The sequence below is a fragment of the Tenebrio molitor genome, chromosome X (genome assembly GCF_963966145.1).
Source record: "Tenebrio molitor chromosome X, icTenMoli1.1, whole genome shotgun sequence".
Lineage (NCBI taxonomy): Eukaryota > Metazoa > Arthropoda > Insecta > Coleoptera > Tenebrionidae > Tenebrio > Tenebrio molitor.
In genome coordinates, this window is record NC_091055.1 from 11491999 (window position 1) to 11519548 (window position 27550).

Genomic DNA, 27550 nt, shown 5'->3' on the forward strand with positions numbered 1-27550 from the left:
GTAAAAAAACGCAATTTAGGATTGTTCCATTGTCGAGAGGGTGAATAACCCGACAGTTGTGACAAATGATGTGACGCTAATGCTCTCAGACATACAAAGCGATTGTTTATCTAGGCATGCTAAAACCATGCCCCGTTTCTGTTTTCCACACATGACACATCTAGAATCAACATTCACCACCGTCATTAACACGTTTTCTTTTAATTCCTCCCTTCGACAGAGCGAGACGACGGTCACAGTTAAAATGAAAATAAGTCGATAGCTTACGTGAAAGGGATAAGAAATGCACTTAATTTTCATTAGCTTAACTTAACGCTTAACTTGCGCCATCCATTCTACTCCACTTTCCAGATTGGTCACAGATCGATTCCATAAAAGCAATTTATGTTGATTTAGATTATAAATTTCTTCCTATCAGAAAAACTCACTCGTGATGCGATCGAGCTGTAAAGATTGGCCAATTGTAGGATCGTAGTGTGTCTTAATTAAAAGGGAAATTCGTGGGGTTGAAGGTGGTGCAGGTTGAATAATATATCGCACAAGCGTATCAGATAATTTCGTTGTTTTGTGCACTTGAGGGACCAGCTATCTCCGGCGTTATCTGGTCCTTAGAGTTGACGGAAACGCCGGGATAAATCCCACAACACCATCCACTCCCGACTAATTCTAACGACAAAAGGATCAAACGACTGCGCGACTATTTCAAATTCATCAAAACGATTATTCACGTTGATACTTTCGAATGCGTCTATTGGGTATAATTCGGACAAATATCTTCGCAGTTTGGTCCGTTATCTATCTATCCCACCGGATATCCCACTCCGCGATCTTTGTTACAACATAAAACAACCCCGGGATCATTTTATATGCCGATACCGATTTAGCCAGTTCGTTTAGATAATTTTGACCATTTTGAAAAGTTTATGCCTTCACGTTCGGCTTAGGCAAACGCATCCATAAAAGAACATAACGACCGGACCCAATCGTTAAATCAAAATTTTGAACCACGCCCCGCGAAGATACGTCAACAAATTTCGTCGGCGGTAGTGAATAATGTGACCTTTGATTTTCTGATAAATAATCGCAGCGTAGATGTACGTGAAGTGCGGGCGCATAAATAATAGCGACGAAACAAGGGGATTGTTGTCAATAACATCTCGAATTAGGAGGAGACAGAGTCGAGGAAGAATGATTACAACACTGGTAATTGTCCCATCACACGGTGTAATTATCTCAAAGTGTCGGCTTTTGTTGTTAAATACACTCAATGTGTCGGAAAACACCTATACAGAATTACAAAAGCCCATCATATCGGGAACGTGACATATCTTTTGAAAGTTTATGACGATCGATAGATGAAATGAACCTTGGACATCTGTTCCGTACTGTCCACCTCCTTTCTCATTCTAATTGGTTTTTCACAAATTTTCCATCCTCGTCATTAAAAATTTAAGCTGAAAGATGAGACGACTACCACTGCGACCACAATCGAAGTTAGTTTGTAACGTGCGTAAAGGAATTTCATCAATAAATTATTTTGTAATGGAAACCTCGTTGAAGACGTACACTTGCCACGTCCATTAAGTGAATAATTGAAAACGGGACCTTTTATAATATACCAAATGAGACCCAAAAACAACTTTCTACGGCAATAAAAGAGAAACCGTATCAGCGTGGTTTTCCTACGATGTTGTCAAATGAACCGTGTAAAATCTACTAGGACAAGGCGGTCGTTGCGGATAGAAAGCTTGCAAATAACCGATCATCAAATAGGTTAAAAAGTAAGCAAGAAAAATATCAAAATCGTTTCCGTCACGATCAAATACAGATGTCGCTTTGATTTTTTCAGTCTCGAGGTGAACACTTTCTTTGGTGAAAATATTAACGTGGCGGTTATCGTAATTTACATTTATTATAAATTGAAAGGTTGACAAAGAAAAGCTCTCAACAAAAAGTCTGTAACGTTTTGACACACAATGTACAATGGATATTGTGATAGGAATACCGGACCAATTTACTCTTATTTGATTCTAACAAGGAAAATAACGAGTAGTATAATGTGGACGAGTGATACAGAGCTTTATCGATTTTAGGAGATGTTTACACAATGGAGATTTAAAGATTGGAAATATTAAGGTCTGCAAGAATGACGTTTATTTTTTGTTGTTTTTTTATCTGTTTGGGAGCCCATAGAAGTTGTTTCGTTTGGTTTTGGAATCCATTTACCGACGCATTGCTTTTGAATTGAAAACAGCTTATAACGTTAGAATAGTGGCCATCTCGTAAAGCATGTTTTCGACGAAAGCTCGCGCAAGAATAACACAAGGAATTTAGAGAATCTAGGAGTATCGAATGTAATATGCATAGCCTTTAACGCACAAACCTCATAGGAATTACGAGGATGATATTGCGAGTGTTAGATCAAATAAGTAACACTCTGGTGGGGCCATCGTCGATAGGAAATAGTTGAAGTCGTGGCGACGTTCACACTAACCGTGAAGATTAGGAGAAAATAAAATAACGGAGTAATTTGGCGTGGCCCTTTGGGAGCAAAAGCAGAAATCTAGACGGCGCATTAACGGAAATAATACTAACAAACATTCTCAGCTTTCAGGAGTATCTCGTTAGAGCAATTTTCTCTCGTGTGAGTCGAAATAATTTCGAGCGATCTAGATGACGCCTCGATCTGGGCCATTTTTCAAATGACGGAAGTCATTTTGATGGGTACGGCTCACGTGACGAATTAATTAATAAGAAAATCTCAATTTCGGATAGTTTCACGTCCTTTACGGGATGACGATGTGATTGTAGGTTCTCGTTATACAAGGCAAGGTGATTAGGATAATAAGCACGCCAACATCAAAGGAGTTTGCTGGGTTAGGCGGATTTGGGATTATAAATCCGAATCGAATTCTCTGGCAATCGATTGATCTTCTTTCGTTTCGCGTCTTGTATATGTGTATTTATTTATGCTGGAAGAAAGCGTTCCGAATTCACGAGACTATGGTTTCAGATCACGCAATACCACGACGATAATAAGCACTTTCAACTTTCATAGATCCGATAGTTGGAAAGCTCGTTTTATTAAAAAAACTTAATCTCGTCATAATAGAGTCATCATTCCGGTGTGTTTTTCGTTTTGTTTGCAATAAAGTTTTATTCGGTTTTCAGCGTACACAGCGAGAAAGACTGATTGTGGATTAGTACAGGAAACGACAAATGCAAAAATGTAAGAGGGAAATTTGTCATGCTACATGGCAAAGGGGTGAAAGTTTGGACCTTTCTAAAGTGTCCCTTTTTCTTTTTTTAATCAATTTTTCTAGTAGAATTTATTGGGTTTTTCTCAGGAAAGTGGCGAACATGTAAGCGTAACTACCCTAGGGATAATCCTTCAAAAAGCGACAAAGTATATGGTGTTACAAGTTATCAGAAGATGTTATGAAGGAAACTTCTCGAATCAGCCTAAAAGTAGAAGGATGTAAAAAAGTTGATAAAGCTGAGTCGAAATTGAAACATCGCGGTACGTTCCGCACGTTAAGTGTAATTAAGTAAAATTGCAATAAGAAATGAGAGTTGACGTATGGGGAGTAGAAAGTGAGGTTAGCTCGAGCATTAATTTCATAGATGCAAAATTGAGGGGCATGTCCTGGCATATGTTACCAACAACGTGTGGATTTTGACGTATCTCAGCCGTTCAACTAACGTACAACTCGTTCTAACTTGTGTTTAATTTGCTTACATTAATTCTGTACTCTACCTTGGTTTCTGTTATTACGCCATATTGAAATTCTGACACTGCTCACTCATCATGACAAATGAAAATTACCTTTTCGCACTGCAACGCGAATAAAACAAAAACAGTCGATCGAAACACGTGTATATTTTATACAGCGCGTATATACCTAACAGGTGTTATAATTATACACTCTTGAATTGAAACTAAGCGTGAAGGTACTGATTTTTCAAGACGATGCCCACCGAATGACTTCTAATTAGTATTTGTGAATTATTTAACGCCGTTTTGAGAACGAAAGTTTTCAGTGTTTTAATTAAAAAGTATATATTAGAAGTTTTTTTTTTATCTAAACCGTTTTAAGTAAAACATTTACGTAGTAGTTAAGAAACTTTTAAAAGTTGAAAGCTTTATACGAATCACACTTTTTCCGGTAGTCTTTGTTCACGTTAACATTTTATTCAGAATTTTTCCGACCATAAAAGCTGGTTCTCAGCTACTACTTACAACATTCTCTAGTTTAAATATTTAAAAAGAAAATTTCCTTCTCATTGTCGCATAATTAAGGCCCGAAATGTATAAAGTTTTTTAATTCCGTGCAACTTCTCTTTTACATTTAAAATTATTATTAAATCTTAAAACGTCAAAGTCGAGCATTTTTCGTTAGAAAATTTATGAAGCATTATCTTACTAAATTACTTCTAAGTATTCCAAAAATGAAGAGTTTCAATTTCTTGCTTGTTTCCCCGGCGCACCCACCTAAAGCACTTATTACCTACTAAAAGTATTACGAGTGAAACGAACTGCAGGACGCTCCTTATTAATGCTCACGCAAAACTCGCAATTTCATTTAAAACACTTTCTATTCTAAAAACACAAAGGATGAGGTATTATTATTTTACCGTCAAAAGATGCCGCACGATATTTCCACCGACGTCGTCTATTTTAAGATCAAATTAACACTTTCTTAACTTCAAACCAATGACAGCCACGATAATATATGACTTAACTTCAGCATAATTAATGAGTCCCGAAAAGAAAACATTAATTATATAAATCCTCATCATCTCCAGAGTAAAATCATTTTAGCAAATGTGTCTCGAATAAAACAAATTTAATCTAAACAAGCTTCAAACTCGAAAGAACTACCGACGTGTTCTTGTTTTAATGTCAAATTGGTCATTAACTCTTCAACAATACGGTCGAATCAAGTTAGAAACAATGAAGTCGACTAAACAAAAAATTAACACTTTTGATTAAAATCAACACGAGACTCGGATCTTGTAATCAAAACGTTACACTTTTTCATTAGTTGAGGATGCTAACTTGGTTAGTGAAACGCGTTGAGAAAAATTGTATTGTTTCATCTGCGTGGAGTAAAACCTACCTCAAGAGTTTTCTTATGGAGCTTTATAAAAGAACGTGTTTAAAATATAAAACAGAAAATTGGTTCAGAGAGCTTTGGAAATATAATTGTCTTCGAGAAATGAACAGTCACATTTGAGTAATCTCATCGGAATATTTTCATATTCTTTTTTGTCTACTGTCGTCAAAGAAATCCAATTATTATCATAAAAAATGTAACAAATTCTGCAATTAATTCGAACTGTAGCGCAATACTGACCAACAAACGTACATTTAAAATAAATACGAAAAATGGTTTTTTCAAAACAAAAGCTCTTATCTAATCAAGATAACTACCGAGTTGCGCAGTTCCGCCTTTTGATCTAAAATCTATAGAACTTTGATTAATTTATGAAGAGCGTATGTTGCGTAACAGAACAGTTTGTACCCGGAAAAACACTGATGTTTTCGTTTAACAATTAAAACAGTCGATTGTCGAAATGCAAATCTGGTCAAGAGTGCTTTGAAAAATTTGAGGAACGCGTGTCCGAGATAATATGTTACATTTAGCTCAGTAATTCCTACACCAGTTATCGGTAAGTTTTGCAAAAAACGACTTTTTATTAAAAATAGAGTTAAAAAAAAACAAAGACAAATCGGAGGTTAAAGTTGACAGCGGTGGCAGTTCATAAACTACGAGTTACGACGTACGGGAAATAAATAGAAATTGTGACGAAGCACTTTAGATCAGATTTTTATTTGGACGTTCGATCCTTGTACTGATTTTAAAATGAATAATTGTGAAACAATGAGAGTAAAATAGCGTCTCTGGATCTAGTATTTAGTCAACTCGAGAACTAGTAGTGGAGTTTCGAATGTCTTCAAGTTACCTTATCCTCGTTAAACCTTTGACATATTTGATTCTGACGCACGAAGTAATATCGTGTTACAATTGGTCGTCATTAGGAATTTTCCTGATAAGGAGAAGTTCTTGGGCGAAAATAGAAGTAGATAGAGTTGCTATTAAGAGTAATTGTTTTAATCTGACAGTTGACAGTTCGCATCTCAATTAGCATATTGTAGCAGCAAGAGTTGATAATTTTCGGGAGGATTGGAAAGTTTCTTATTAAATTTAAGAATGTCGCAAAGTAATAAATTGTTCTTCTTAAAGCAGGCAAAGTTAACAGAAGAAAAATGGTGTGAAATAAACTTTATTGAGTTTGTATCCATCCCAACGGGGAAAAGTAAACGCACAAACTCCGTTACTTTATTTCTATTGTAGTACACCTCTCTAAATTTATCTAAGGATAAGTTATGGAAATATTTTATCGTCATTTCTTGCAGACAAAATGCAAATTTAACTAGCCGAAAGCTTCTTTTCCCTTTTCGCCGGTTGACTTTTAGCCGGTGAAGAACCCTTTAGATGGTCCTCCACAAAACGCTGGCCCGTTTAAGTATCAAGAATCAGATCGTTAAACATCAAACCTAGGAATTTTTATGAAAAAATCTTTAGTTCACCGTATAAACTTATTCTCGTTGTTAAGTGAGGCAATCGAAGTCGGTTATCGTCAAGTCAAACGCTCGGCTCAAGGGGAGAAATACGTTTTATTGGTTAGATGTGGATTATACTTCCTCCCACTTTATCAAACTTTCTAAAACAACCCTCGTGTAACTACTTGGGGTGTGTATCGAAATACATTCCAAATTTTTATGTGTCTTACTCTTATTACCTTTTTACCCAACGGAATATTTCCTTGTTTACTTCAGCGTTTTTATTTCAAACATACTAAATTGCGCGACCAAATCCCCCTCAATCATGAGTATTCTAAAAAAAACAAACTAAAGCTACGCCATATAAAACCTCGAGATGGCCGAGTTTTGCAAGATACGCGATTACTTTTTTTCTTTTGCTAAACCCACTCGCTGCAAGATCTGACGAGATTCCGCCGCACAAATTCACTGTCTCCGAGGTACAAAAAATAAACACAATTATTTTTACTTAATTTTATTAAGCACACTTAATCGCTCCGACAAGAGATTGTTGTCAACAATAATTTCTTGGATTCATGTAAGCGTCCAAGGCCTCGTAAATTTCTTCCAGGGAAGGTATCATATTTGCAAAATAGAAGAAGTTGGCGATAGTGAGGACTCTCAAGTTCCTCTCCCTCGTCGCCATTAGAGTCCCGATCGAATGCTCAGGTCCTTCCAAACCGGTCAGGTTGTCCAGAGTCCTCCATTTTTTCAGATTGACGTATTGATTTTGAAAAATTTTTTTCGGTCCTTGCATTTCGAACGACGCCGGAAGCGGACGGTTCTTACCACTGCGAAAGCAAACTCTCAGTTGGTCCTTTTTCCATTCGGCGAATTGTAGATGGGTGAAGTAATGATCTATTAATTTGTTGTTGGAAATGTCCGTGAAAGCGGGAGCATGCCTTTGTTTATGTCTTCCGAAATAATTGGCGTAACACAATAATAAAATGTCTTCTACTTCTTCGTCACAATACGTTAATTGTGGTGTTTCCGTCATTTTAAAGACGTTTAATTCACGACGTTTCTCTTTGTACTAAATCGTGAAAACAATTCCAACAGCTTGAATGCGTAATGACGCATTACCTCATTATTCATTGCTTTCTTTATATTTATCAGCTGCAAAAATTTGCAATTAATACCGCATCAGAAATGCAAAAGTATTAGTTTCAACCGATAATACACGACAGACGGAAAATTTTCACATCACCAAATGTATCATTTTACAGATCTCGGAGTCCGCACCGACGTTATCATTTCCAAAATTTTATTGTCATTTTCTAGAATTAGAAGCGTCACAGAGGACACTCGTGCAAATTGCTACAAAACAAATCGTGCCTTAGATTCCTCGAGACTTTCATTACTGTATCGTTTTTCATTCGAAATAGAAACTTGCCTTACTGTTTAAACCAATTTACTGGAAAAGTGTTTGTGACGTTTCGGCCAATCTGAGACACTCGATATTTCTCCTTGTGTATCGTTTTTTCAGTTAGATTCAGTTACCACACGAATATCGACAAAGTCACGTTAAATTTATTCAAAATGTCAGACAAACAGACAGACTGCATTTGCGATTGTGACCAATACCTTTTTTTGAAAGGAACTTTTCGTGTCTTTGAAAATCACGTATCGATGTGACATTTGTTATATAAGATGGCCACTTCAAAGGTAAAGTTTCTATACAAAGCGAGTTTATTTTCATAATATTGGAGTTGTATAAACTAAAACGTCTTGGAAGTTCTGAAAAGAATTGCCTAAAGAATAGGATTGACATAAGCTGTCAGAGGCTAAGTCAGGATGGGGTTCCAAATCTCTGCATAAATCAGAGAAAAACCTATCGAGTTTTGTACATTTTTATCAAATAATATTAAATACAGCGTCAAGAATGTAAAAAGGAGGACGTGGTCGGTTTATTTTGAAGAAACGTCGAAGAAGGAGTTATTTAACATGATCGTTATTGAGATGGAGAATGCTTGATGAGTACAAAGGCGCTAGAAGTGGTGCCTTGAGGAATTGATAAAACACACATCTTCTCACTTAAGGATTCATTTACGTATGGCCTGAGGTAACATTTTCGCAAACAATAAGTGTTTCACAAAGAAGATGTATTTTTGGAGAAAAATAATTAAACGCCCAATTTCCTTTGTAAGTTAGAAAATTAGGAAAGCCCGGAGCGACTTGGTGGTAGCATTTAATCCAAAATTTAGATTTTAGTCGAAGTAAAGCGAAATTAACTATACATGTCAAATTTGACATGGAAACCGTGTAATTAAGCCCAGTGATACGGTAAGAAATCGTATCATAATGAATTAAGTTGTGTCGGACTTTTTACAGCCCGCCCCCCGCTTAATAATAAACCAAACTTGGTCGACACTGGCTCAACTGACAAATTTTTTGCTCGTTCGAATAGAATAAGGCTAATGAAGCAGAGTAAATGTTTTTATTTTACTCTAATTAGTCTTTGGAGTATAAGTACGACATCAAACGTTGAGTTAATTTTAAACGTGAAATTGCATAATTGGAGATTTTTCGTCAACTAATTTGTTTTGTCGTACAACTCGTTCAGAAACACAACTGTGCAACGAAAAATATTTCGAATCAAGTCGGGGGACCAATTAGGACTCGACTTTTACTTATGAATTACTCTTAATTAATTTATGTAAATTAGGAGGCTCAAACAACTTTCGACAAAGCGAGTCTGCACCGGCGGTACAGATTTTCGAATAATAATCCCGCGAAAAATTCCCGCAACATAAATAAACATAACGTGCTCGATTATTCTCGATTAAGTTGGTGACATTGTCAGTTTTTAGTCAAAGCTACTCGAGCTTCCAACGTGAGTACAAAGTGTACCCGTTAATGAGAAAGTGTTCATGTCGGTTGTCATTTTGAGGAAGTTGTGCTGTTTTTGAAATTTTGATATTAATAAAGCTGTACGCGACAATACTGTATCCAACGATTCGGTTAATATACAAGTTTGCTTTGTTTTAATTGTTGACGCTGGTCTTCGCTCGCAAACTAAGCACATTCGAATAATTACTTGATGGAAGTTTTCAAATAAAGACGAGCAACTTCGTTACAAACGCTGATAATGTAACTTTATAATAACTTGACAGACAATGGAATGATTTCTTAATAAAAATAATATTTACTGCGTGGAGTAACGGCAATGGTGTAACTTGTAGCAGCGTGGAGTAAGTTTGCTGAGAAAGGGCAGAACGAATAGAAAAGATAATACTTAAACGAGGGAAACGTTCCGAAGGAGCTAGCCACCAAATTATCAAGGTGGTGCAAAATTCATCCGTCAATTTCAACATGCATTCTACGGTGCACTTCAACCAAAACGGTTTCTTCCTAATTCCCTACCTAAGAACTTTCAACTCGACAGGTTATCGATTTTCAACCAATTTCAAGGTCCATAAATTTGAAATGACCCACGTTTGAAAAGCTCCACACATAATTACGAAAATGAATCTTTCGCGTTAAACTTGCTAAATAGATTTCACCGGGTCATGCAAATTTACAATTCTCCTAAGTGATGTTTACTTTCAAAATTAAGAGAAATCGTCAAGTTTCATTTACATTTTTCAAATTCAAGGAAATCATAATTAACAAGTTTGCGCTGCTCAGGTCATCAACGAGAAGTGTTCCCACCCTTTGTTTATGACATCCGATTTGTTGTATCCACGTTTTGAATAATTGAGGACTTCAGAGTAGACGATTTCCTCCACTACGTTTGTCGTAAAGTGAATCATTGGCTTGCTTTGCTGGTCTACGCCTGCCCACACTGCAATCGTCATATGTGTGCAAAACTGATGTAAATAAATCATTTATAATATTGAGGTGTTACAGCAAGGACGTAAAAGCGTCATGTCGCTAAACCGTTAGAAGCGGGGTTTTTGGTACAAGTTTAAAACGAGCGAAACGACGTAAAACGAATCGTCGTAAAGCGGAGCCTAACGCCAAAATTGGAATTTTGGTAGGTTTAAATTCAATTATAACAAAGTGACATCATTATACGTCTTTTTTCATAAAATTATATAAAAAATAACGTATTGTTTCGTTGTTAAAAAATAAAACAGTTGTAGAAGTGTATTTTTGAGTTAACTAGGATTAAATTTAAGTCCAGCGAAAATCGTAAATAGAATTTTTCTAAAAATGTCTGCAGTTGGTATTGTTGACACAATGCACGTGTGTTTATTTTTGTTATTATATTTCTTACGCGGAAATATTTAATGCAAAAATTCAACACCGGTAAACACGAGTAGGGTACAATAGCAGCGAAAATGTCATCCAATATATGAGAAAGTAAGAAGTAAGAAAACTCGATAAGACGACGTCGAAATTCAGTGACTCTCAAACTTTTCACTTTCAACTTAGGTTTTATCCTCTAAATGTAAAAGCCGAAAAACACCAAAAACTTTATTATAAAATATAAGTTGTCCGGGAGGTCTTAACACGAGTTTTCTCACGTAAACACAAGATAAGTTTTTATAAACTACCCTGAAAAAAAAAGTTTACATGTTCATTACTTTTGGATCGCAATTTTTTCACTGAAGGAAAAATCGTTTAATAATGTGCGCGTATTTTTTTTTAGCTCCGAGTTTTTACAATTTTTTTATAAATCATAGGAAAATGCATATACTGCGGTTACTTAACTTGTATAGTTATGACGTGCTGATCACGTGTGTTACAATAGCGAAACAAGTACTGCAACACATTGAGGTAAAATATTGTAAGGGTCATCGTCTTACGAAACCATAAAGTTTGGTTTACTCTGGTCTTCTTTAATACAAGACTAAATGAGTACCGACTTCAGGCTATGCTGGAATAAGAAAAAGTAAAAAAAAAGACTTATTAGCAAAAAACGAATGCTTGTTATTTATAATAACGAATATTTACTTCCAATTCGTCCTCCGCTAATATATTTTTTTTTGGTTTCTTCTGGTTGTACAGGTATTCCGTAATACCTTTAAGGGAAGTCTTATCATTACGCTGTATCAAGTAAACAAAGTGTAGCACATACATGTGGAACGTGAAAGCAAAAGAACATTTCCTCATTTATGAGGAACTTCTTCACCGTCAAGTTGAAAAGTACTAATTTTTCATTAACGAACATTGAAGACAAATAGTGGATGATCTTGGCGTTCGAGTAAATAATTTTTTCTTGTGTGTCGTAAAGGGCAATTGTGTGGTATTAGGCGCGATCGAGAATATTTCCTTCGAGGTAAAGTGAAGGTTAATTTTTCGGAATGAAATAGAGTAAATTGAGCAAAAGGAGTCCTCGGAGGGCAAATCACCCAAAATTAAAACACGAACAGTGTGCATTAATATTAAAAATATCTGTCGGCAAAAATGTTTTCTTCGGTTTAGCAGAAAAGCAAAAGAAAAATCATTTTCACCGGACCGTTTTACCACACTAATATTTTTAATCGTCAGCTGAAATCTAACAAAAAGCTCTAGTATATTGGGCCTGCTCCAAGGTTCATTTGGCAACATTTCGTTGCGTGTCCTGATTTTCAAACAGGAAATCAGTGCCGTGCTTAAGAACGGTACTGTCAACATTTCCGCCCAAATAGACTAAACTGCAGTCAAATTAGAGTCAAAACTCCATTACCTAATTGGTCGGAATTTGATGAAACGCTCGTCCCTTGTTAGTACAAGTTTTAATAATAATTTATGACCGCAGCATTACCAGGCTACACCTTCCTTCACTATTAATTTTCCGTGATTGAAAAATCATTGCTGGAATGAAATTAATTAAGGAAAATAGACGTCGGAGACCTCGGATCCCACATTCTACGTACTCTCATGTAATACAATTTACTTCAGTTTCACATTAAACTGCTATAGGAACACCAGCATCTATTGCTGCAACAATAAATTACTTTGCGGATATACCTGAACCTACCGCATTCATTAGATAATGTTTACATTAACTCGATAATGAAAATATATGCAGTCCAATTATCTATTAGCATTCATATGTAACAACACAATGCTAAATAAATGAATCACTGTTACACTTTTGCACTAGAAATAAACATTTCGTGTTCTAGACGATCTAAACTTCATTACACGCAATCCAGACGGCTTCTAATTAGGAGTTTCTTAATTTTACTTATTAACTACAAAACTGCTGAATAAGTTAGTGTAGCGTAGTGTCAGCATCATTAGTATGTATTGTTCGGCGAAGCTCTACACAAAGCTCTACACATATCCGTACCGAATAACACTTTTAACCAAACAAAAAGTATCGATTCAATTATCGACATAAATAAAATAACGAATCAGAAATTATTCATGTCATTGTGACAAAAAAATTTTAAGCTTCCACTTTTTCCTTATTTATTAATAAATACATAGTTCAGAATACTGTAGGTACAGTTTAATTTTACTTTAACGAGTCGTCGGAAGTGTATTTAATTAATCAGTTAAAGTTGTTTGAAAGGCAACATAACATCTCGTACATGCAGAAAAAACTTACAACAACAAAGATTTTAGTTAATGAAACTTTTCAGAAGCAGGAATTCATTTTCTTGCATAATTTATAATATTAAATTTTATGTAGTCAATTATCACCAGTCCTGTTTTTTATTGATAGTCTAAATAAATAATCTAAGGTTTACCCAATTTACTTAATGTATTTAACTTAATTTAAATTTAAATTTATTCTAAAAGTTTTTTTTCTACATACATAAAAGAAATACTATATTATGATTGGAGTCTTACAAGAAGCATTTTGTAGCATGCAGTGGTTTAGGGCACGACGAGCTTGCAAGGAGTGCTATAAAGGCGTAAGTGCTAGAAAATACCTTATAAAGGAGATATCATACACTATTTTTTCTACTTTGCACCTTTTAAACCATCTTTAAATTTGGGGAATTTTGTCGTGGTTGGCAACAAATGTTATTGTTTGGAAGATTCAAATGGCGCCATTCGGCGACACGAATAAAAGCACAATAGTTCGCGGTGGAAGCAATTTTCACCAAAATGTTATGGACACGTTTAATGTTTGTAACAACTGTTCCACGGAAACAACAACTTAAATTAAAATTTGTTTTGTTTTGACGTTTATTTTGACATTTCATTTTCGTCATGCCAAAAAGTAGGCTGTTTCGATACGCAAATTTCTATTACAGCACGCAAAATGCGTGTCGTAATAGCTTTCATATAGACCCAAAGTAGAAAAAATTTGTTATAAACATTCATACTCGATCAATAATTTCAACAAGTTTATAACAATTATTGAAAACACTTGCACTGAAACTTTATTCAGATTAACAGCTGTAACAATTAAAATGGAGAGTTTAGTATTTTTGGCTGCGTTATTTTTTGGAACTAGAATTTAAAAACGTCCAATCTATTCAGTGTACGGAGTATATTCACCATAATGAATGTGAGATAACTTGATTGAAGTTTCATTGTGACTTTTTTATGAATGCATACTTTAACGGGTATATTAATGCAATGAAACTTAATTCTCCTGCTTTTAAGCTTGAAGTGGAGTTTATACGGAAAATCTTAAAAAGCTTACTGGTTTTGTACATTTATAGATAACATGACCATCAGAATAAATTAAGCTGAAGCCTTATTATCGACGAGCAGCAGATTTCTTCTCAAGTATTTTCTGTCTAAATTGAAAATATTCAATTCGGCCAACGTCTTTGCATCGGGTCCGAATTAACATTCTCCACAAAATTCGGTAACGAAATCTGCATTTTTTTACACCATTTTTATATAAGCTATGTTTTATATAAGCCATAAATCCAGTTCCTCTACTCTGGTGTATAAATAAAATTTTCTTGGCATAATTTATGTGTTTTTGGGAAACAAAAATTCGTTAAGTCATAGTTTTTAAAAGCATTTTTGTTAGGAAAATTCGCAAAAGCGCGGACTCTTTCTCGTCTACAGATGTTAGATTTAAAATTTAGAGTTGACAAGTTAACGTCTACGTTTCGATTCGCCCCTAAAGTGTTCGATTCCGTGCATAGTGAGGAGTGATTTAGGTTAAGATGGGGCATAACTCTTTCACCTCATTGGGCATATCATCTAGTTGTATTTGATCCAGGAGATAGGGGTGGGAAATCTACGGTACGATATTTTTCACGAGCATTATTCACATCGGGTGGGTTTTAACGCAGCGATTTTATTTAACCACAACAATTTATATCATCTGATTTAGTACAACACTCTAATTCTCAATAAAATATTATGAAATCGGATTAGCAATATGGACGTTGATTAATAATAATCAACGATTAGTGTTATTTGCGGACATAACTTGGGGGTTCGATGACGTATCGTGGAGGATTAAAAGGATTTTTTGTCGGCATGCGTGGTTTGTGGGCTCGAAAGGAATTAGCATTATTTACAAGTTTAATAGCTGTTCGAATTGGAGCGAATAAATTTGCAAGTTTGTAGTGTAAACAAGACGAGAAACATTTCTAGGATCTGATACAATTATAGCTTGTCAGAGATATAACGAATAAGAAATTGGGGCATACAAAGAAAACGTTGAGAGATGAGAAATTAACGTTAGCAGAAGAGGAGGACTGTTAATGCAATGCAAGTTTCTGTGTTCAAATCAGTATACATTTGCTTGGAGTTCCCATTGTATGATGGATAATAATATTGAAAATTTGTCTGACTCTGATATCAAGTAATGCCTGATGAGACTTGGCGAACTCCATGAAACACAAAGAAAGGACCTACCATTTTGGATCAGCTCGGATTTCTTCTATAATAACGTAACAATAATCTAGACGAGAAGAATACTGAATGTTGTCTGGTTGAACTGTCTAATGTTATGCTCGAGATTTGCTACAAATTACTGTAGATAATGATACGAAGTACGAACAACAATGGACACGACATGTTCTCCCCGTAATTTCATTAATAATTTCTGAGTTTAATTAAAATTTTTTACTTGTTGTTAAAAGATTTCAAGCTTTATGGTAGTCACGACAGTTTAATAGCGCACATTTCCATGGGAAAAGCTGAAATATCGCAGCTCAGAAACATTTTGCTGCACCTTAAAAAGCCCTCAAGCTCGAGCTTGGAATTATCCCAACTATCGCCGCCACTGTTTCATTGTTCCATTCGTTATCGATTCAGGAAGAAAGAAATAGAGAGCAACTTAGTTGGGGTGTTTTGTTATTCAAAGATATTCCACCGAAGCTATTTAATTATGTGCAAATAATTTCTTGCAAGTTTCGAATACTTCCCGTCATGACAAATTCAAACGAATTCATTAACGAAATTTACTCCATACCGATATTTTGCAATTTATTGAAGGAATTTGCAACAAAAAGTGAAAAAGGAGATAATGAGAAAATCGGCCAACTCCTTAAATGAATATTTATTAATGTTGGGGAAAAACTTAGCTTGCATTTCCCTTGCAAACTGTATAAATCTCAAACTTACCGCTAAACAAAATTTCAAATTTGAAGGAAAGTTTGGCGGAGCGGATAACATAATTTTCACCATGATAGGAATGTAAGCTTAGATGTGCGTTGTATATGATTTATAAAGCTCTTTTTTAGAGTTTTACGCGAGCTGCAAAAACGACATAATAAACTCACTCTGTCCGACCGTTTATTAGTGTTTACGTGTTATTTGACACACCTGAGCCTCTGCAGGATTTTTTATTTTTATTTAATTTAGACTATACAAAAGGGCGTACTGACTTTGTGTCGGGCTTTCCCACTCTGTCAAATATGCATATTTTTAAGCGTTTTCTTTATCATCATTTAACAATACGCATATATAATGACTTCGCTTTTTATTTTACAAGCACACAATGACCGACCCTAAAAATACATATTAATATTCAGCTTGTTTTAGCTTGTTCCTCTTACTTTCGACCTATTCCCTCTAATACAGACTTATTTTTTATTTATTTATTTTGTTTTTATTTAATAACTGCGATTTTAATATTTAATCCGCCGAATTACAATACACGATGCTCTCATTAAAAAATACAGTTTACACGCATTTTAATTATCAAAAATTAATTTCACCACCGTAAACCCCACAATTCCCGACTCTCCACATTTCCTTTCTATTTATTCTTCTTTCACATTTATAGAACATTTACCAACGAAACTGACCCGACTCGCAAAAATCCGTTGTATATCCTGCTTTATTTTGTTTTGTTTTTTTCTGGAGTATTTATGCAGTATTTTATTTACGAAATACTAACCCAAAATTTAAGACGAATTGTAAAGGCAGGCGGTTGCAGCAAAGGTCAAGATTATATCGCCAAATAAAAAAAATTACGGAAAGAAAACGGGATCGTAAAACAGACCAAGAAACATAAAATATTTGACAATATGCAGTAAATCTAACATATTATATGTATTACGTCCTCCTGCTAAAAATGATATACTACTTACCGTCTAAGATTTAGTTTTTATGAATGTATACCTACTTCCGTAGTTTTGATGCGACCAAGACAACTAGAAATGTTTATTCAAAATAAAATTAACAAAATAAAACGTCTCGTCTTGTCTTCATAGTTTGTGTTGCTTAGCTTTATATACGAAGGTAGTAAGTCATGAGTCGGGATATTGATGACGCGAGTCTAGTGTTTGATTACCTGATCCCATGTACCTGACTATATAGACTAATAGATTACAGCGACATATCCATCATTGGATTCTTGGTTACACTTCAATTTATATCAATATTGATCTATTGCTTCAAGGGTGAGCGTCGAATCTATAGATACTTTGAAACAGAGAAAACAAATCCCATTTATCAACAGGGGGCGTTACTTGTAGACGCAATAAAAATCGATTTAATTAATCGAGTTTTAGTGGAAGTTTCCAAGAGTTTTATGTAGCTGACTTGTATTGTAAAACAATAAACAACCAAGAACACCTGAAATATAGTTTTACATTTCACATCTAGGAAATATAAATGTTACCGGCAGAATGTAGAATAGTGGCATTTTATAAAACCCCTAGTCATTTTATAATTTATAAGAAGAAATTATTTAGGCTTTATTGTACCTACAGTGTGCCCCCGGATAGGTGAAACGACTCTCGTAAAATTATTATATTATTTATTATCGCATAACATGTTTATACGTGTAAAATTTGAATTTCAACTTAATTTTTTTTCTGCGTTATCCTTCCGAGAATGAAATTGTATAAAATCCATATTGCACATATCAACATGAGGAGTTACAGTCATTGATTAATTCGCTCTAAAGTATTGTGGTAAACGAGATGGTTCTGCAATGTCTTGCACACAGTCAACAAAAATTAACACAAGCAGTGCAAAAATCAATTATCATTCCAATATAGGATTGGAATCTTCTTAAAGAATAAATTTAGTCTATTTATACGAAATGGTTGCAGACCATTTGCTATACATATACTTAAGAAACAAAGTGATGCGATAATTGTTGTGCGGTGTGTATGAAATATAATGCCTAGTTATGTTATATGTATAATGCCAGGGAAAAAATAAAACACTCTCATGAACTACTTGTAACGCGCATGCGCTTGAATATAAATAACGTAAATTTGTTAATGTGACACTTGTCAAAGTACTGTATTATTGAGAAATTCTTTATATTACAAAAATATAAAAGTTGATTATAATAATTTTAGTCAAATTATTTTTATTTTTTTCGGACTATGTATTAAACTCTATTTAAATATGATCATTTCAACATTTAAAAAGATAAAATGACAAAACAACCAACGTACATTGTCTTTTGTTAAATATAAAAATTTAATAGAAGAAATAAAAGAAATGAAACTGTCAAGACAAAACAAGAGTAAACGTAAACCAAGGGATTATTAGTTATTAAAACTTTACCATGTTTTATCCATGCAAGGAATTCAAAAACTCTCAGTTATTATTCTGTAACTTCAGAATAACGTAGACCGATAAAATGGTAAAATTTAAGGTGGGTACGTTAAGTTGATTGTGAACGAGCCTTAGCGCTTGCGCACTGAGAATTAAATTCATATTTGACAGTGTTAGGATTGAATCATAGACAAATGAACACACTCAACGAAGTGTGTTCATTTGTCTATGGATTGAATATAAGTGAAAAGTGAGGTTAACGTAATGTAAACAAAAGTGATTGCTGAGAAGACAGCAATAATTGTGGAAGGCAAGTACTTGAGTATTTGGATTTATTGTGTAATTTTTGTTTCCGATGTTACTATCTGATGTGGTGCTAGTGCGTATCTTTGATATCCATGAGCAGACGCCTGACATTGGGGTGGACATTAATGTGTTGGGTGTTGATACGCATAACAGAAGAGAAGAAAGAAGTAGAAAACGCAAGCATCCCCAAACTAATGTAATAAATATCGCAGAAAAACATGAAGAGTGCCTAAGAATATTGCAGAGTCCAATATAAAGCTGGCCAATGAGGTGTTGACTCGTGCTGCCAAACGCCAAAAAAAGAAGCATGTCAGTGCTACATTACAATATAAATTTTAGTCATAACTTTCATAAGGATTGTTTTAAGTATATAATGAAATAAACATTTAAATAATGCATATCTATTTTTAATCGGGAAAATTGTCATTTACAAGATTTTATTCGAAGTGCTGCATGAAAGCAATCTTGTTGATTTAAAAAAGGAAAAGTTTATAATTATTGTAAAAGCTCACAGAACGTAACCCAAAAATGAAGATACACTGGGCAAAAAAACGGTCTGTTAAAATTTAAGGGTCGGAAATCGTCGACCCATAAAACTAACGTACTTCCTCCCAAATTTGACGTACGTACGTCAAAATTTTAACAGGATGCGCAGATACAGAATAGCTTTTTCGATTTGAAGGAGCTTTAAAATTTTATCGGTGTGTTACTTTTAACGTACTAGATACAGAATAGCCCCTAATATCCCACATTCTGCTGGTAACACACACCGGTGTCCCAAATTGGGGAAACAACTCAATGGGGCAATGCCAATTATTGATGTTAGACAATTATGAGAGAAATAATAAATAAATTCTATATCTGTTAGATTAGAAGATATGGGGGCTCAAAAGGTGCAGCTTTGATCTCATTTATTCTGAATATTCATTAACGAAGATTTTGACTATTTGTTTTTACAAGCCAATTCTGAGTGATTGTGATCGATCAGGTCTGCGATGGCCGTCTAAATTCTCTGTTCTTACTCCTTGGGATTTTTTCTTGTTTAGTCATATTAGAGCTAGGGTGTACAGAATACCAGTTTTAAATGAAGATTATCTGATACAAAGAATTTTTGGAGCAACTCGTTCTATAGAAGTGGAAATGCTTCAAAGACTACAAACAAATATAATTACAAGAGCAGAAGTCTGTAGACAGCAGCATGGGTAAAATTTTGAACATTTACTGTGTTAAGTTTTTATTAAATTGTTTTGACAGTCTAGTTTGATTGTTCTTTCTTATTTACATGGTTAAAAAAATATATATTTACAGATTATTCGGATAAATCTATCCTTTTTAAATGTTGCCACATTTACTGTAACAAAAAGGTCTATCTATCTTCTACAGAAAAGAAGATAGATTTTTTAAACATTTGTACCTGAAATTTTATGACTACTAAACAACGTACTGCTAAGCTGTTCTACGCATTTTGGGACAACCTGTATAGAATGACAGAAAGTAACTTATTACATGTTTAACTCGGCGTTTATTTTTTCTCGACGGTATTTAGGAAATTTGAGGCAACCTGTTTAGGAATAAAACAGTTGTGTCTCGTAGGTACACCAAGGAAATAGTCGGCTAGCTTCTGAAAGTTTTCTACGAACGTGATGTACGCGAATTATCCACGTAGGTCATAAAAATGCATAGAAATTTTGGCTTGGCTGGTTACATTTATGTAAACGGCTAATGATGGTGCTTCCGGCGGACTCGTCGTTTCTTATTTTCTTCGGGTTTGAGGGAAACCTGTTTATTTGTCGAATCTCGGCATCGTGTTTATATTAATAACAGTGTAGAGGGCGGAGTGGTTGTAAATTTGGTGCAGTAAAGTTCTTGCAAATTGGTTTGCAAGTTCCTGGTCCGAACCGCTAGTAACAGACACTTACTAGTAATCCCAGTCATGAGGAGCACGTACAACGGATTATTATTGCTACTGCTTCATTTAAATTAACATAACTACTATGAACGCCAGCTTCACATTAGCAAAACACTTCGTTCGTCGCATTTGTTCGTTTTCCCCGGTCGCGATTTGGGGGTCAGCGATATTTGTGTCGACATCAATTTCCAACTGTACGAGAAAATTTGAGAAACGTTGAGCCTATAATGCTAAAAAAAGTAATGGCCATTAAAACAACGAGCGGCTGCCTGTCTGAAAAATTCGGTCATTCAAAGCCCGCCTGCTTTTACTTCTTATCTTGTTCGGCTATGTTTATTCTGAAGTTTTCGGTCGTTTAGTGTAACGTTTAAACGACTAGAAAAGCAAAAGTTTCCAGCTCTAAACTGCTCAAAAATGTTTGCAACGGTGAACTTAACGGACGCCAGAAATATTCGAAATTAAGGAGCGACATGGCACAAAGCCTTTTCTGATGAAATTATTTTGTTCACGGGTCAAAGAAAACACGTGTGTGATCAGTGAAACTTCCTCTTTGACATTTAGTTGACTTCATAAACTTCCACAGCTAAATATGAAAGTTTACGCATTTATTAAACTATGTCGCTGGAATTTCAACTTCCCTTCAACAAAACGAACAATACATTTGACGTCCCTAATTTTCATAAATACAAATCTTCGAAGCTTTTTGAAATTCAAAATGACAACCCTTAACTCGATAGAGACAATACCTACAAGAACTTACTGATAATCTAACTTTAAATTAAAGCTAAAACTAAACTCGCCTACAAGATATTAAATAGTATTATTATTACTAATTTTCATCCAACTGTACCACTACCGAGCTATCAAAAAGAAAACAAATCAAGAGTGCTACCTCATCTTTGGTTTTATCGAAACGTTTGGCTTTGTTGAGTCGTGCGTATAATAATAATTATTATTACATATTATTATTGTTGACGGCTAACAGGCTTGACACCCAATTAGAAGCCCTGCCAAAAAGAAAATGATACACAAAACACAATCACAACACAACAACCATTACACACAACAATACTTGCTATGCACAGTTGTTTTATTGGTTTCATACTTCACGAAAAACTATTGTTGATTAATTAAATCTTAATAATTAATGCTTTATCTTTAATGGTTAAACCTATTTTACCACTTATTCTGAAATAATTGTTGCCTACAATTACAATACTTAAGCGTAATTGCCGAAATATAAAAGTTGTTTTCTAGGTTAGCAACAGCACATCGCTGACGTTTCTTTGATATTTCCGCGAAAAATCTGCTTAACAGTGGTGTCGCATTCAGCAATAAAGCTGGTAAATTATCCATCCTTACGAATGTAAAATGTTGCTCTTGTTGATTTTATAAATTTTCTTCATTATCTGATAATAATAATAAAATGTACAAATATAAATCCAACGTCTAAAATTCATGAGGAATGATTTAATATAAAGTAGCGTTTGAGATCACAAATTGTCTACGGCCATGCATTGATCGCTTATTTGTATAGAATTCTGCTACGACATGACCAATAATTTGATTTGTTTTCTTTTTGATCACATTGTACCATTAACAGTGTGAACAAATTTTTTACGAAATAAAAATCACAAATTTCCTGAGCTTTTATAGAACGCCTGTATCACGCTTCACGTGCAGCGTTTTAGCATTTCGATTCCTTTCAAAGAACTTGCATAGTAGCTATAAAGAGAACAGAAAATATATGAAGCAGAAAGTGTTGAGAAATGTTCTAAAGCGTTTTGCTTTTATAATAGATTTGCAAGCTACTGAATTTGTACTTATTTCTGTTTTGTAAAGAAAAAACGTCAGTTTTAATTCTCTGAATGGTCTTCCACTTAACTATTAATGATTTTCTTAGTTTTCTTAATTGTCTTCTCCGGCAGTTCATTACGGTATTGTTTTATTGTTAATTTCGCTTTATGAATTTTCCAATCGATACTGGAATAAAATTTTGTTTCACGTCGCAGACCAATTCAGTTTAATTCATATTTAAATTGTTAAAATGGGAGTCGTCTTGGGGCCACTCCAATTAAATGGTACGTTGTGTTTTTATCTAAATGAACGCTGCGTTGTATATTACTACTCATAGTGAAGCACTAACAACTTGCATAAAGTATACAACCCCTTATGAAAACAGTTTTATTGATCTCCGGCTCGTTTTAGTTTTGTTGTTATTGTTACAATCTAAATAGCAATTACCGTCATTGTGTGAAACGAAGGTAAATAGGATGTTCTGGTTGTAGAATGAGAGTCTCTCAACAGATTTTTTGATGTTTATTGTGAGAGAATCCAACCACAAGTTGGTCTTTTCTCCAGGTTTGAACAAATACTCGGAAATGAAAGGTTACATGATTTCAAGTTACGCAACGAGCAATTATGATATTTCGTGGGTAAAAGGGAGTCGGCATTTATTATTCATTTGTGCATAAATATGTCGTTTAACCGATGCATGAATTTCCCCCGATAAAGCCTTTCACGTGTTTTATTTCAAAAAGTGTATCTCACATTTTTACTCGAGAATGAATATAAATAACCGTTTCAATTTACTGGTGTAGCTTGGTTTGCAGCAACATCACCGTCTGTATTTTTTCCCTCCGGGAAAGAATTGAATTTGAGCGAATTAGGTTCGAGGAAAACCCCTCGATTTTGTTGGTGGTAATTATAACTTACCTACGCTGCATTGTTCTGTGGTGCTGCTGACATAATAGAAACGTTCGACGGACGTGGAATCGTCCATCAGCAACTCTTCTAGCTTTAATATAACTAAAATCGCACCACCGTGAACAGTACATCCCCACTGCGCCTCTCATAACGTCGAACCTACAACAAAACCATTTGGCTTCGGGAAGGTCGAACTATAAAAACTCTGTTACAGATTGCCAAGGAAGCTTTCCTCCCTATAAAAACAACAATGACTTGCTTCCTGCCGAACTTTCACGAATCGTATTTGAATTTCGATTTAATTCTAACAAAAAATTCACGGACTAAGATCATCGCCCGAATTATTTCTTGTACCAAAGCTGCGGAACAGGGTCGAGCAATATAAAATGTATATGAAGTACGAGATTTATTGGCGAAATGTGACGTAGATCTGTCTGCTTGGGCCACACATTTTTTCGACTGAAACACCTTCAACTTATTTTTTATCAATAGTATTTTTTAAACTTGTAAACAAATTAAGTCTGATCACATTACGTCCATACGAACAACTTTCATTTGAACAAAAAGTAATAGTATATTATTATACGAGTTTAATAAGACGCTTTATTATCACACGAATGTGTTTAAAGCACGACGAGTGATAATACGCCTTATTAAACGAGTGTAATATACTATTTTATCTACTTTGCTTTACTAATTCCTGAAATTTTGGCTGGTCAAGTTTTCATAGGACTAGGAACTTTTGCGGGGATTGGTAACAGCCATTGACATTCAATAATATCTGTCATTCGTGTGCTAAATGTTTAAAATATTATATTTACTAAATTTACTTCGTAGCTCCACTCTTTACCTTGAAACGACTGAGAACAAAGCTAAAAGTTACCAAAAACAGCTTAATAATACGATCCATTATTAAACTGTTTTCGATATAATAATGAACCCATTAGTAAAGCAAAGTAGACAAAATATGTTTTATTTGTCGCTGAAATCAATTATTAGTAATCATCATTTCCACAATTTTTTCCGATTACAGTTGCGTCCTTGTTGAAATGCGCCATTTTTCTTTTCTAGAATAATTAATCTTATCATTTCAACTTTAATATTCGCCTATTCAAAAAGTTTCAAAGATTCAATAACAGTTCCTTTTGGTAAGTTACTCCTTCAAGTGCTGATTCGAATCTTATTTGACGTCTTTATTGTCAAGCAGTTTATTAAGTGGAAATCAAATCAAATTTGAATATTTTCTCATAGAATATTTTTGTTATTCAATTGACTTTTAAAACATCTCTGATTTTTCAAATCTTGGTATAAATGTTAACTTACACTTTTTCTCAATGTTTCATTTACTCCACCTTATTCTTTTGCTTCTGAACATTGTCTCGCTTCCAGTTTAAGCATCCTTCTTTTGACCCAGAAAATTAGACATTTTGATCCAGTACGCGAGACCTTCAAGATCGTTTTCGGATTCCTGGTCACTGTAAATCAAGAAATATATAATGTAAAACTGCTATAACAGTACAAGGATATAAGCACTCGGGAAGAATTCACAGTCCTTAACAGCGGGATGTCTTTGCAAGCACTTGAGGGGTGAACGCTCCGCTGAGTTTAGCATCTTTTGAAATCCTGATGACTTGGTTACTAAATTAGAATTGAAGGAGAACATACGGCAGTGCGATTCTTTAAATGCAATCGATACAAAGTTCAAGTGGATTAACTCGAAACAACTATTTATTCTGTTCACCGTTGCTCGGAAAAAAAGGAAACAATCCGGGAATTATATTTCATAATTCCTGCCCCGGTTCAGGCCATGAAAGTGAGCGCTTTTAATGAAATGGGAAATGTATTTTGCAAAATCCTCCTCATTAAAAACTTGTTTCATTTCGTTTCGCATTATTTCCGTCACGTGACCGTGAAACACGGATGTTATACATGGAAAAAATTTAAACTTCCTAATTATTTATGCAAATAAGGAATGTGCCGACGCGAAAAACGTTATCTTATTCCCAGGTTGCGCCCCCGGAATAATACGCTAAATTATTTCGCCCTTTAACGTGGACACTGACGAGAGGATTTCTCTTTTCAATTTAGCCAGACCTCAGATTTCGGCTGACCGGGAATGTTTTGCAAAAATATCCTCTTCATCGCCACTCACCACCAAATTAACATATTGTAACACCGCTCGCATCCCTTCAAAAAAATATATGGGTGAATGTGTATACGAAAGAGCAAAAATGATCGCCAAATACTCCGGTGACATCTTTCACGCAGTTATTCCGACCCCGCCAACTTCTAAACACCAATTCTAGAACTTTAACGAACAACTATATTACACCTGTCAAACCAACCCCACAGTAAAATCCACAGCATTTTCACTTCTAAATGATAAATTTCTTACTAATTACGTAATCATTCACTTGATTAAACTACCACAAATTGATTATCTATTTATTTCCGTGAACTCTACCCTCCACGATATTGACAATCTCTGAAACACCGATGTTCATACGAGTATAATGTCAGTTCTGCAAATGAATAATGTAACAAATCAATAATGAATCTGGTATGTACAGAAATACATGAAAACTTAGGGGTCAAATTGGAGTTGATAACAGTTATTCTATTACCAAGCACGTAATGTGATATTGGCAAATCAGACTCATTCAATACTCAATCAGTTCTGTACGGACAACTTTTTGCAGTAATGCAAAAAAAGTGATAGACGTTGCATCGATGAAGGTGTAGTACATGGTCATTATAAATGATTGTCCCATCGTAGTTGGCGTTGAAAACCCACACAAATTTTGGATGTGGCGCTAGCCTCGCAACGTTAGACAAACTAGTAGACAGATTTCCACTACTGCCGGTAGCGCCACGACGATACTAGTCTTACTCGTGTTATGAGGCTTGCGGCACACTCAACTACGTCACTAACGCCTACTGCGATGGGAGAATCATTTATAATGACCCTGTAGAAATAGATGTATGTATTACTTGAGCGCATGTAGGTAAATAACTACCGTACAAATTTTGATGTGATTTTCATTATAGTTAGAGTATTTCTCTAGCTAGAGTTTTGGTTAAGAAATTATTTCGTTAACTTGGGAAGAAGTTGGGTGGTAATGGTAAATATGAAAGTATGTAGTTCAGTATTAACATTTTTTATGGTATAGAAAATTATGGAGTTGCGACAAATATCTATGTTAAAGAGGTCACAGATGGAAAGGCAAGGGGAATATGGGAAGGGTTTTGTCGATGAGGTGAAGTACTAATGTCGACGAAACACTGTGCAAGGGGGGAGAATGTGTGGGAACAATTTAGAATAATGCGGTTCTGCACCTTACACGAACGGCTTGGTCCGATGGCATGCCGAGGAGCAATTTATGTCCATCATTTTTGGAATGCCTTTTAAATTTCTCGTTTGTGATAATGATTTTATATGGAAGTATGGAATAAGTATGCAGAATGACATAGTTGAAAAGTTTGTGTCGCTTCATCGCAACGGGTAGTTCCGAGGTCCGAAGAGAATTTTTCGATGACGCCCTAAAACGGCAAATTGCAAATGCAAGAAGTGTTGCAAACAAGCAGCGTTTCCAATCGAGAATCTTCGGCGGACGTGCGATTGAAAAATGCAGTCACGTCGTTGATAAACAGGCATGTAGTGGAAGTACAAAGCTGTTTCCATCGAGTCATATAAGTTATAAAAGTGTGATGTGCTGATGGAAAAAATTGCAGCAATAGAGCGACGGTCGAACGTCGCTTGTCAGTAATTGTGTATGTCTGTGTCGGTCCATTTAGACCAGATGGCGCTATATCCGCAACTTCATTACGAAGCTCTTTACAATTTCCGTACAAAGTATGAAGTCACCCTTTCTTTTTACTCTTCCCACTATATTTAATATAAAAGGGTCGGTATTATCTTTTAATTTCACAAATTTTATTAGTATTAGGACCCTTGCGTTTGGGCCTTCTCTTTCATGGCTAATTGACAGTATGCAAATAGAAATCATCAACCTCAAAAATTCATACCGACACGTAATCTCTCATAAACAAACATAAGACAGGAGCGTATTTAATTAAAACAACGAAAAATTGAGCAAACAGTGTTGTTTCCGATTAGCAGCCGATTTGCAAATAGAGGGTAAAATTGAAAATTCAATATTTGACCGGTAGAAATTTTATGGATATTATTTTTTATATGCATC

The 27550-nt window shown here is 34.9% G+C and overlaps 1 protein-coding gene across 4 annotated transcripts in view; it reads left to right on the forward strand.

Annotated features, from left to right (window-relative positions):
* dpr6 (defective proboscis extension response 6) overlaps positions 1 to 27550 on the forward strand; it is a 205977-nt gene that overhangs the window by 82468 nt on the left and 95959 nt on the right. The window lies entirely within an intron of this gene.